This window comes from Polyodon spathula, chromosome 26 (assembly GCF_017654505.1).
Source record: "Polyodon spathula isolate WHYD16114869_AA chromosome 26, ASM1765450v1, whole genome shotgun sequence".
Taxonomy (NCBI): Eukaryota; Metazoa; Chordata; class Actinopteri; order Acipenseriformes; family Polyodontidae; genus Polyodon; species Polyodon spathula.
Window position 1 is genome coordinate 9,027,945 of NC_054559.1, and position 13,336 is coordinate 9,041,280.

The following is a 13,336-nucleotide window of genomic DNA, read 5'->3' on the forward strand; positions in this document are numbered from 1 at the left end:
AGGATGGTACAGAGGGGAAAAGAGAGCCATGAAGTTCGCTATCCCAAGAATTTGGCGGGAACCCACTGACCACTCAAGCAACTGCTACTTCTGCATGGTGGACCCTTCCAAACGTCGGACTGGCAAGAATGCACCTGCTATCACGTATCCGGACCTTCCTTCATCCATCGCCCCGGTGCCACACTGCCATGAGCTCCCCGTACCCACTCCTCCGGAGAGAGAGCAGCAAGTCAGAGAGCGAGGAAGACGTTGTAGATCCAGATGACAATTTCAGAGGTGGAGCTGAGGAGAGAAACCCATACTACCCCAACCAAAAAGACCTCAACGACTTGATTAGAGATCTTGGTCTCACCAAGTCCAATGCCGAGCTTTTGACGTCTAGGCTCAAGCAGTGGAACTTGTTGGATGAAAGTGTGCAAGTCGCAGATCAGAGGAAGCGTCACCAACCTTTTTCCAGCTTCTTCACCCGTCAAGATGGGCTCTGCTTCTGCCACAATGTGACCAGTCTGTTCGAGGCAATCTGAATCGCCTGTAACCAGAATGAGTGGCGCCTCTTCATTGACAGCTCATCCAGGAGCCTCAAAGCCGTGCTGCTCCATAATGGTAACAAGTACCCGTCTCTTCCCCTGGCTCACTCGGTGCACCTCAAAGAGGATTACAACAGCATCAAGACCTTGCTGGATGCCTTGAAGTATGATGAGTACGGCTGGGAGGTCATAGGAGACTTCAAAATGGTGGCATTCCTGATGGGTCTCCAAGGCGGTTTTACCAAGTTTCCCTGCTATCTTTGCCTTTGGGACAGCAGGGACACCAAGGCGCACTACCACAGGCGGGACTGGCCACAGCGGACCGAGTTCTCTGTGGGGAGGAACAACGTCAAGTGGGAGCCACTGGTGGACCCCCGGAAGGTGCTGATGCCACCACTGCACATCAAATTGGGCCTTATGAAATAATTTGTCAGAGCTCTAGATAAGGAGTCGGCAGCCTTCAAGTACCTTCAAGACTTCTTCCCTAAGCTGTCTGAGGCAAAGGTCAAAGCCGGTGTCTTCGTCGGACCACAGATAAAGAAGATCCTGGAGTGCAATGAATTCCCCAAGAAGCTCACTAGTAAGGAGAAAGCGGCTTGGAACAGCTTTGTCGCAGTGGTTCGGGGCTTCCTGGGCAATCACAAGGCCAAAAACTATGTGGAGCTGGTTGAGACTCTGGTGAAGAACTACGGCACAATGGGCTGTTGGATGTCCCTCAAAGTCCATATCTTTAGTGCTCATCATGATAAATTCAAGGAGAACATGGGAGCGTACCCGAAGGAGCAAGGCGAGCGCTTCCACCAGGATATACTGGACTTTGAACGCCGCTACCAAGGACAGTATAACGAGAACATGATGGGAGACTACATTTGGGGGGCTGATTCGTGAAAGTGATTTACAGTATAATCGTAAATCTCGAAAAACTACTCACTTCTAAATCTTTTGTAGTCATTTTTGTATTACTTTAGTATAAATACATGTTAATTTGGATTCATATGTTGTTTTTTTCTGACTTTATGTGAACGAAAAGACACAAATTCACCCATTTTCTCATTGGAAATAGGTAAATTTCAAAATATTACTGTCCTGGTCACAAAAGCAAAGTTTGTGGGGAATAATAGCCATTTTCTATACTTTTGAGGCATAAGCAATTAGGAAATAACACTTACTACCCATGAACAAAAATTGTGTTACATAGTGCAATCATCCAAATAAAGCTGAAGCGCTAACGGATAATGACTAACGACCTAGAACGTCTGTACAGCAGTGAAACACAAAGTTTAAAAAAAAAAAACAAACAAAAAAAACAACTATGCTGCTGAACCATGTCTTCTTTAATATTAGCATCACAAGGGTATCCATGTATTCTAAAAAATAGATGGGCCTCTTCAGTGAGTTACAGGAAAACTGTTCAATCCACCATAATTTATGAAGCTCATCTATTACTATGACACACACACACACAGTGGTTTGCAGAAGTATTCACCCCCTACCAATAATAATCACACTTTGTTGAATTACAAATAATGTATGCAGTTTTTCAGACAAACTTTTTTATTCAAAGCTGTAGTGGTTAAACTGATCACTTACATGAGGAAAAGGTTAAATGTCAGCAAAGCTTGGAAAGAAAATGTACAACATGAAATTTACTGATTGCATAAGTATTCAGCCAGTACCTGGTAGAAGCACCTTTTGGTTTGGAGAGGTCTCTACTAGCTTTGCAGAGTAGGATAGTTAAATTTTTGCCATTCTTCACCAGATAATTGCTCCACTTCTGATAAGTTTGTTGGTGAGTGTTGTTGGGCTGCAATCTTCAAGTCTCGCCACGAATTGGATTCAAACAAGGACAGTGTGGCTTTGGCTTTGTGCTTCGGGTCATTGTCCTGCTGAAATGTAAATTTCCTCCCCAGTTTCAGTCTTGGCTGACTCAAAGAAGTTTTCCTCATGGACTTTGCACCATCCATTCTCCCATCTATCCTGACAAGCTTCCCAGTCCCTGCTGAAGAGGAGCATCCCCATAACATGATGCTGCCACCACCATGCTTGACAGTTGGGATGGTGTTGATTGGATGATGTGTAGTGTTGGGCTTGCGCCAGACATAACTCTTGGAATTTAGACCGAAAAGTTCAATTTTTGTCTTTTCTGACCACAAAATCTTTATCCTCGTGTCTGCGGTATCATCTACATGCTTTTTTTTTTTCACAAACTCCATATGTGCTTTAAGATGAGCCTTTTTGAGTAATGGCTTCTTGTCACCTGTTCATACAGGCCAGCTTTGTGTAGGGACTGGTTTATTGATGTGCGAACACCGACTCCCATCTCACACAGAACTTTGCAGATCTCTCAGTGTCATTGTTAGCTTCAGAGTGACATCCTGAACCAGTTTTCTTCTTGCCTGGCTGCTCAGTTTGGGAGGGTGACCTGATCTGGGTAGTGTCTGGGTGGTATGGTGCATCTTTCACTTAATGATGGATTTCACTGTGCTGAGAGGGATAATCAGTGCCTTTGAAATTTTCTTGTACCCTTCTCCTGCTCCTGCTCTGTGCCCCTCTACCACATTAATCCTGACTTGTTTCGAAAGCTCCTTGGTCTTCACGGTTGCTTTGATGGATCACTATGTGAGTTGCAGCTTGAAAGTCTTTATATACGTGAGGGAAATTATCTACAAGTTAAACCACTTTAAGTTGAGGCTGATACCATTTCAGTAATTTTGTGACCTTTCAAACAGGTTATTTGCGCCTGAGCTGCTTTAAGGCTGCAGTAGCAAAGAGGTTGAATACTTATGCAACTGAGATTAATCTGTTTTTTTCTGTGAATCTTACTTGTTTATATTCAACTTTGCACACCTAGATTTGGCAATATGGACCATTCTTCTTTACAAAACTGTTCAAGCTCTGTCAAGTTTCTTGGGGAGTGTTGATGGACAGCAATCTTCAAGTCATGCCACAAATTTTTGATTGGATTTAGGTCGGGGTTCTGACTGGGCCACTCAAGGGCAGTTACCTTTTTGTTCCTTAGCCACTACACTGTGTGCTTTGGGTTGTTGTCATGCTGAAAGGTGAACTTCTGTCCCAGTTTCAGCTTTCTTGCAGAGGGCAGCAGGTTTTCCTCAAGGACTTCTCTGTACTTTGCTCCATTTATTTTCCCTTCTATCCTGACAAGTGCCCCAGTCCCTGCCGATGAGAAACATCCCAATAACATGGTGCTGCCACTACCATGCTTCACAGTAGGGATGGTGTTCTTTGGGTGATGTGCTGTGTTGGGTTTGTGCCAAACATAACGCTTTGCATGTAGGCCAAAAGGTTCCATTTTAGTTTCGACTACAAAACTTTTTGCCACATGGCTAGAATCTCCTGAGTGTTTTTTTGCATACTTCAAATGGGATTCAAGGTGGGCTTTCTTGAGTAATGCCTTCCTTCTTGCCACCCTACCATACAGGCCAGATTTGTAGAGTGCTTGGGATATTGTTGCCATAAAAGCCTGTAGCTCTTGCAAAGTTGCCATTGGCCTCTTGGTAGCCTCTCTGATCAGTCTCCTTCTTGCTTGGTCATCCAGTTTAGAGGGATGGCCTGATCTAGGCAGGGTCTTGGTGGTGCCATACACCTTCCACTTCTTAATAATCGACTTGACCGTGCTCTAAGGGATATTCAAGGCCTTTGATTTTTTTTTATACACATCCATTGATCTGTGCCTTTCAATAACTTTGTCATGGAGTTCTTTTCAAAGCTACTTGGTGCTCATGGTTGATTCTTTGCTTTGAAATGCACTACCCAGCAGAGGAAACCTACAGTAACTGCTGAGTTTATCCTGAAATCATGTGAATCACTAAAATTTAACACCGGTGGACGCCACTTAACCTGGTGTGTGATTTTGAAAGCGATTGGTTACACCTGAGCTAATTTAGGGTTGCTATTACAAGGGGGGTGGATACTTATCCAACCAAGCTGTTTCAGTTTTTATTTTTAATTAATTTTCTACAAATTTCTAAAATATTTTTTTCACTTGGAAGTTGTGGGATAGGATGTGTGGATAAATGAAAAAAATATATATTTCAATGCATTTTAATTCCAGACTTGAAGGCAACAAAAGGTGAACATTTTGAAAGGGGGTGTAGACTTTCTGTAGGCATGTATAATTTAATCAGCTCTGTTATGTTCTTGGGAGCTGGAGTAGTGCAGTACCATCAGAGATTTTAAAGTCAATCTAATCGGAAAAGGTGTGAATAAAGAAATAAGTCAAATAAGATTTGCAGTATAGTGTTGACAGTAAATTATATGAATCACTGAGATGTTCTGCTTAGGAACTGAAATCTGGAACTGAAACTCTGCACATTTCATAAAGTCAATAATTGGTGAACCAAACTATAATTTTTTTTTAATGCTTTTTAATTCCAGGCTATAAGGCAACAGAAGGTGGAAATTTTGAAAGTAGGTTATATTTATATGAAAGGATGACATTTCTGAGGTTTCCTAATATTAAGTAACATACACACATGGATACGAAGAGTGGAAAGCTATTGTTTTAACTTCTTCTAAACATAGTTGGGATTAAAGCATGAGAAGACAAGCCTGGGAATTTAATTATTCATGAGTGCCGAGCCTTAAAAAAAAAATAAACAGACCATCCCAATCCGAAGCTGAAGCATGTCTTTTTATTCCTATGTCCAAACTTACCAAGGATTTCTGAACAGTTAATTTCATACTTTGTAGATGGAGAAGCCTCCCCCATTATTTCTACTCACTTAAGTGAATGTTGCACTCGGAGCAAATTTAGCATGAAACAGTGAATAGTTTTTCAGCCTGTCAGAGATAATAATCTAAAACTCCTTATTCTATAAAAACCAAATGGCTGCCGAGCACAGGTCATGCTGGTATGTGTCATTTTCAAACAAACTAAATTATCCAAATCAGTAATTATTTAATCGAACAGATCAAAACAGTTTACAGGGTTGCGGGTGGCTATTTATGAGATGTTAAATCTCATTCTTCTCGTACCAGCATGGAGATCATTTTTGACAGCAGAGAGTAGATAGGAGGCTCTTGTTTTTTTAAGAGTGAAATTATAATATCTGGGTGAGAAAAGCCCTCATTGAGGGAAGGGTAGGTGTTGTCATGAAAAGAATGACAGGCACTTAAATCTCAACAGATTATTTGCGATGAAAGCTGGTTCCTCTCTATTGCTTTTTTGTGAAAAATTCTTGAGGATTGTGCTAATAATCTGTGCATTAAGGTCTTCTTTGAAGACTAGATATCATTGTTCCATGGCAATAAGGTTACATTTTAATACAATGTGCTGTTTTTCTAAAGTCTTGGAACACTGTTAAATTGCACTTGGTAACTACATTACAAAGGCTATATATATATATATATATATATATATATATATATATATATATATATAATTTTAAATGCTGAATTACTTCTCAGGTATTGACAAGAGATGCTGGATAAACTTTTTGTCATAAGGGTGTGCAAAAGGACACTAAACTGTCAGTATTGTGAGACAGAAACCCTTTAGTTTTGTGTACTGGTGGTACTTACTGCAAGCTGACAATGTTTATCTTTTGATATATGTGTGTGTGGAGGAGGATGGGGGGGGGCAGGTAATATAACAATTTGGTTAGTGTATAACATGATGTATTCATGTTATTAGTTCCCATAATTAAATACGTTGGGGAAATCAAGGTATTACAGAATACACTAATTTTTTTAATTAGTCGCCCCCACCCCCCCACCCCCACACACACAGCTTGCAACAGATCTATGAAGAGCCTGGGACCCGGGCAGGGAGCCAGCATCACATTCACTGTCTGCCACTGAGGTGGAACGGAGAGGAATGACAGCGAGCAAGAAGCTGTCCTTTTTATCAGGAGGGAAGTGGCAGAGTTTAAGAGGGTTACTGATGGGCCTGATCTGCTACTGCCACAATGACAGCCTTGTGCGTTTTAATCACTGCCTAGTTTATTAGCTGCAACATTCGATCTCCCTGTCTCATCACTGAGCTCACCACCCTGACATGAGGCACATTAATACTAGGAGACTGCCAGAGTCAACAAGAATGGAGCTAATAATAACACAAATACAACTTAAAAAAAAAAAAACGGTTTTAAAACGGTTAGACCAATTGAACAATGTTTAATGGTTTCAGCTGCAAAGTCAACAGATCATGTAAATGATTCCTTGATAATGTTTCTCTCTTCTGCAGTTTGTGTACACATTCTTAAGATATTTTTATTTGTTATGTTTATAACAGGAAAGCTTGATGTAATAATAAAGTAATAATAAATCACAAAAAAAAAAAAAAAACTTGGCACCAGTGAAGCTCAATTTCATCAAATGTCAAGCAGGTTGAAAATTACACTGTTACTGTTTTCTGTGTTCTTTAATTATTTCCTGCCATATGTTTTTAGCTAGTTGGCTACATAATTACCAACATCATCATAAAAAATAAAATAAAAAATCAGAAGAGGATATCGATATGTGACTAGACCAAACACATCTAAACTATTTGCCAACAAAAAAACGTTTTAATTATATTTTTTTAAAATATTATATTATATTCATTTTCAGTATATAGTGGCACTTCTAGAATAGTGCATAAAACAAAAATAAAATAAAAATAACCAACAACTTTTTTTTTGTAATTACAAATATATATTAAATTTAGGGATAAACTATTGTGTGATACACACACACATCTGTATATATATTATATATATATATATATATATATATATATATATATATATATATATCTCTATATATATAAAGCTTTAGCAAAAATGTTTTTAAGTAACTTCAACGCTGCAATTGCATATTGATGACAGTACTATCTTTTGTGAGAAGGGGTTGTGGGTTTAAGTCACTCATTTGTAATATGCGAGGCTGTGTCGGACGCTGTGATTCACTCTCGGGATGTGCTGGTACCTGCACTGCACACCTGTCTGATTTGCCTCTTTAACTCAATGCCATTTTATATTGGATCGTCCTAATTTCTCTTCTGACATCCATGAGTTACGCTTGGCAAGGACAGAAAAATGTAAACTGCTTTTCCCGGCCTGTTTTCCCACTTTGAAGTTTCAAGTGTGATTGCTTTTGGATCCTGGTCTGTTTCTCTTGAAGGTTTTGACATGAAAAGCAGCTTCATCTCTCAGGTTTAGCTCATCGCCAGTGATCCAGGACTAAACCAATCAGCTTGATGACTGCAGGATACAATTGCAGAGTGAAAGAGAGAAACAAACCTAGAATCCTTTACTTTGTCATTTAACAGCATTCTGTTTGTACAGCGGTAGATTAGAAGACCACTGGACAATGCCAGGGTGCGTTTACTGAAGTTTACTAGAGAAAGATCTAAATTTAAATAAATAAATAAATAAATACGATCAGAAGGTGTTTGTAGGAGGTGTCTGGATTTGAGCACAAAAATTCCCTCTGATGCATAATGTTCTGAGTAACAGACACAGATGTGTTTGGAAAGTATGGTTCAGAACAGTTAATTAAGATGAGCTTGCTGAATGTTTTAAATGTTCTGTTCACAAGATGCAGACTTGCAGCAGAATAAGTAACAGAAGTTCCAAGGGAATGAACAAAATAGTTTCCTTCTGATAGAGTCAACGATAGTCATGTTTGCTACTGAGTCTTAATTTTCCATGCAAATCAGGTGACTTTGGTCTTATCCACGCTCACATCGTGGTTTTGTTAGTTTCTTTAAGCATGATCTCACATCAAACTAATTTATCTGCCTTATAAGCTATGCAAATAAATCAGGGTAAATAAAAGATGACAATGTTTGGTTTGCATTCTGCGCAAATGCAAACCTAGTAGAAATCTAAACCATGAATTTGCAGCCTTATCTGTAAATATTACCATAGTTTTAATACAACTTTACCATGTTTTGACGTGTTCCCTGTACTAACTGCCTATACTGTGTTTTTATACATTTTGCAATCCTTTAAGGGTAAGAACTTTTTACTGTATTAATAAACGCTTATCCAATGAGGTTATAAACACAGTTATAAAATAAAGCTTCAGAAATAATAATCCATAGCTAGTTACAAACAAGGTAGGCACAGAAGACATTAAATTAATCTCAACCTTCATAAAAGTTAACCATAACCATGGTTATACAGTACAATACATTTACCAATGCTTACACTGTGATTTATTCCACCTTTGCTATGCTTTTAATATGGGAAACCTTTATAAGGGAGGAGTTGTTTGTTACCAGTTTGGTAAGATTAACAGTTTACTTAAGAAATAAAGCGGGGAGCAGTTTTGACCTTGACAAATATGGCCCAAAGTGCTTTATTCATGTCCAATTTAGCACCTTCCTCTGTTGATTGCAACAAAAAAACAGAAGCTATATTGCTATAGGAGGCTTGGGGGTCCAGTGGTTAAAGAAAGAGACTTATTACCAGGAGGTTTCAGGTTCAAACCCAGCTCAGCCACTAACTCACTGTGTGTGACCCTGAGCAAGTCACTTAACTTCCTTGTGCTTTGTCCTTCAAATGAAACAAAAAAACCAAGGTCCTACTGTAAGACTCTCTGCAGCAGTTGTGATACATAGTTCACCCCTAGTCTCTCCAAGTCACTGTGTATAAAAACATCTGCTAAATGACTGAATAATAATAGTATATTGTAATAATCACAAAAACTGTGCAGTGGATTTTATGTCAATGTGAAATGGATTCCACTTTGCAAATTCATTTAGCTACAGAATATTTCTTCTAATCTGTTTGTAAAGAATGTGTGCAGGACTCTTTAACTCTCTTTCATTTGGTCTAAGTATATGAAATTTGAATGAACTGTACCAAATCTCAAACTAAAGCACAGACAACAAAAAACACATCAGTACATATTGAAATAAATCAAGTAAAACAGGCTAGGAGTGATATTAAAAAACATGTACATATTGTAATACTTTGGCCATAAACATTATACATTTACTAATGCTTTAAAAAAAATTATGTAGCCCAGTGTCTCTACAACTTAGTGACATGTATAAGTTTCATACAACTCATGTAGTCTTTTATTAAAGTTACTTTTAAAACTTGCTGGAATCATTAGCCTCACAAATGTTGAAAGAGAAATGGTTTCAGAAACTAATTCCTCCATTTTAAAGACCAACATCCAAGTGAATTCCTATAACTTCTATATTTTCTATAGTTACAAATCCCAGTTAAACCAAGTTCATCCCTAAGCTAATGCCTGTAATGGTAAATTTCTGGCAGGTATTTAAAATAAGAAAAATGCATGTTCCTGATATTAATGGAGTTCCTTTACCTTAATTGTTATTTAAGCCTTTCTATGGGCTTTAAAGGTTGCAATGCAATACACAGGGGCTCAACATACCTCAGTCCGTCTGATTGATTAATGTCAACCTGCGTTGCCTTTATTGTTTTCCAAATACATCCTTCAATTATGCACATGGAGGTAACCTGTACCTGTAGGTCTCTATCATGGTTTTAGCGATGCAGGCTTTTTTAAACATTTATTTTGTCCCTCTGATTACCTGGATCAGGTGGAATTAGTGAACACAGTGACGATCTAAACCTTACATGAAGGCATCTGACTTAAGACTTTGCTAAAAAAAAAAAAAAATCTCTCTCTTTCTGAAAGTGACAGAGGAAGAGTGAAGGACGTTCTCCTTCACCACACACAAAAACTGTTTATTTAGGTTTAGGCTCAGACCTTTCAGATGGCCCAAATCCTTTTGGGAGAAAAAAAGAATAAAACTTGAAACCACAGGTTGCACAATAGCAGCAGCAGCAGCAAAAAAAAAGTAATTCCACTTCCTTTGGGTGATAAAATGAGAAGCCAACCCTGGTTTATTAAATCTGGAACCTGCAATGAAATGAACGAGTAGACTTGAGAATAACATCTTCGTGTTTGCAGTTACAGAGTTTCCAGTATACAGAGAAATACCTAAAGAGGTCCCAACATGATTTAAGTGGTCTTGGAATCAGCAGTTATATTTATGAAGAGTTTTCAGCTAGAAAGTGAAAGAAAAGAGAGGTATTAAAACAGGCTCTTTGCCACACCTTCATGATTAACTTATATCTGTACTGTACTATACCACATTAGTGTTGTGAATACTATCGTACAGAAATAAAGCTTAAGCTAGTATTAAATGAATCTAACGTTGCTAAAGCATGCATTTATTTTGTATTACCACAACGAAACGTGTTTAAACACAATGGTACAATCATGATAACAAACCCAGCATTGAACCTTTATCAGATATGACTGAATCGTCATGTTTAAATGATGTTTTGTTGCTATATTAAACAGTAAATGCAATTAAAACAGGTAATTTATTATCTTTTATTAACAACGTATGTATACATCATTTAAAAAATGACATATCAGTATATAATAGCAGGACCCCAGAAATTCATGTTTGGAGTTTTTCTTCCAATTAAATGGGAACTTTCCTGCCTTGTTTTATTTATTTTTGTTTTTGATTAAATAATTTTTAAAAATATTAGTTTTAACTGATGTCTATAGTTGTTTATAGAAAGTGGTTATAGTCCAAGAAAAAACTTGTCCTGAGACCAAATTCAAAATGTCCTTGTTTTGTTCCTTTAATCAGTTATACTTTGTTTGTTTTCAAAGTAATTTACCCTTAGTAGAAAATCCAGCTTTCATGTTTTTCCTCTTTGGCTGACAGTTCAATATAACTTTATTTTCTTAATGCTTTGCTTTCCTTTCTAAGCTGCAATTTTCAACCTATACTGCCATAGAAATTAATTACTTTTCATATCTTACACACACACACATATGTATATATATATATATATACACACAGTGCCTATGAGTGTTCATGTTTAAAGGTGTAATCCTTATAAAAGTTTAAATTGAATCCAAAACAGCATATAGTAAGAAGGTGGTATCTTTTTTGAATGTTTTGCTTCTTGTAGTGAAGCCTATCCCTTCACATTGACATAGTGACTAGCAGGATTAAATTATGGGGAAACGTGTGTTCCCAACTGCTAAAACTACCTATAGGGAATATAAACCAAACTGACTGCCACCTAGGTCTACTGCACAGTTGTTTAGGATAGTAGTAAACACACACAATTATATTGTATATGTAAAATTGAACATAAATGCTATAGTATTTGTACAGCAGTAACTCTATCAGCACCAAATAAAACACAAATCTGGGTCACAAACATGCTTGAAACACAATTGCACCTGGATAAGATCAAAGTGAAACAGGTGGTGACAGCAGTGACAATTATATCTGCTCAATGCGGTTTGATCTTATTAGCATTTCAGGAGTGCTGCCTGGTGTGACATTCGTAACATTAACTAATTCACTCACCTGCAGGATATTCTGAAGTGCCACTCATGAAAGAGAAAAGCGAACGAGCTCACAGAATCCCTCATCACTATTACTGCACCTGAAGTGTGAAAGACACCGGCTCGATTGTGTATTGACTTGTGGTGGCAGTAATCACGCAAGGAGGCCATGGCATTGCAGTACAATCCAAATTTAACTCAAAAGGACCTGCAGTGAAATCAATAAAGTAAGTTGTTACAACCATGGGACCCCCATTGGCCTAAGCAGCCATCATTGCCTTCCGTGGTCAATAATTAAGTCATGCCTGGCATGATCAACAGGTACACACACATGGAACTTACATGGAAATTATACTAGTACTAAACTAAGTTAAAAACTGAGAGGTATTATACAACACTACTAGATACAAAGAAACTATAATAATGTAATATGGTAAATTCCCTATAATAGCCTATAATCGTCAATCCTAATTGTATCTCAACTAGATCCCTGGTTTGGACTCTCACCCAGCTATATATTCCCTGCATTACTAGTAGAAATGGCCAGCATAAAGCCCCCTATGCCACATTAAAGTTCACTATAGTAAATTTGCAATCATACCGCTAAGTCAGCAGTGGCCTACCGAGGTCCTGGTGTCTAATGTGAATTGCGACAGGTATAGTAAAGGATGAGGTCAGAGGGGGAAAGTTAAACTGGATAACAACTAGGCTGTTATTTAGTTTGTTAACACCTTTACTCTTTATAAAAGATAATATCGTATTACTTCAGTTTGGCGCTGCAGCGTTTATTTTAAATTGATCAAAATGACTGCGGCCCTTAAACGAGGGCTGTGTTTATTAATAATACTATGCTTTACACACGCTGCAATATTTTATTACATGATTTAAGGCATTTTAGAAGCGGCGCTATGAGATGCTCCCATCTGCAGCACTATACTCCTGTGTGCTTTTGGGGCTTGAATACAGTGACAGTTAACGAGAGCCTATTAGGTGGGAGTTGGAAGGTCAGGGGAGTACTACCAGCAAATCAGGAGTGTGTATTGATAGTTAAGGGGCAGAAACAATGCTGCTGTGGCCGTTAAATCCACGAGTGTGACGTAGATGTTTTTCTGCAGGAAAAATTACCTCGGAATATAAATTTGATTTCTGTAAAAACAACAATACATCCTACTTATATCCTATTTTTTCTCACTGTAACTTGCTTGTTTATAATTTTTCTGCAAGAGAAACCGAAACTAAATCTTCTCATCCATAGTAAGCACATTGTTTTTATTTGTACGGCAATTACAATTGAACTAAAAACAACAAAACCACCTATAAGAACTTCAGAAGGACTGCTGTTATGTGCGTAGTTTATCATGGATTTTCGTTCATAACTGTACTACCATAAAATAAAATGTGCTTACTATGTGTGTGTACATTAGTTTGTAATTTTCGTGCTAGGTTGAGGCACCCGTCTCTTCGGGGGGGTTACATGTACATAGTCAGTGTTGCGCGTTTATTTG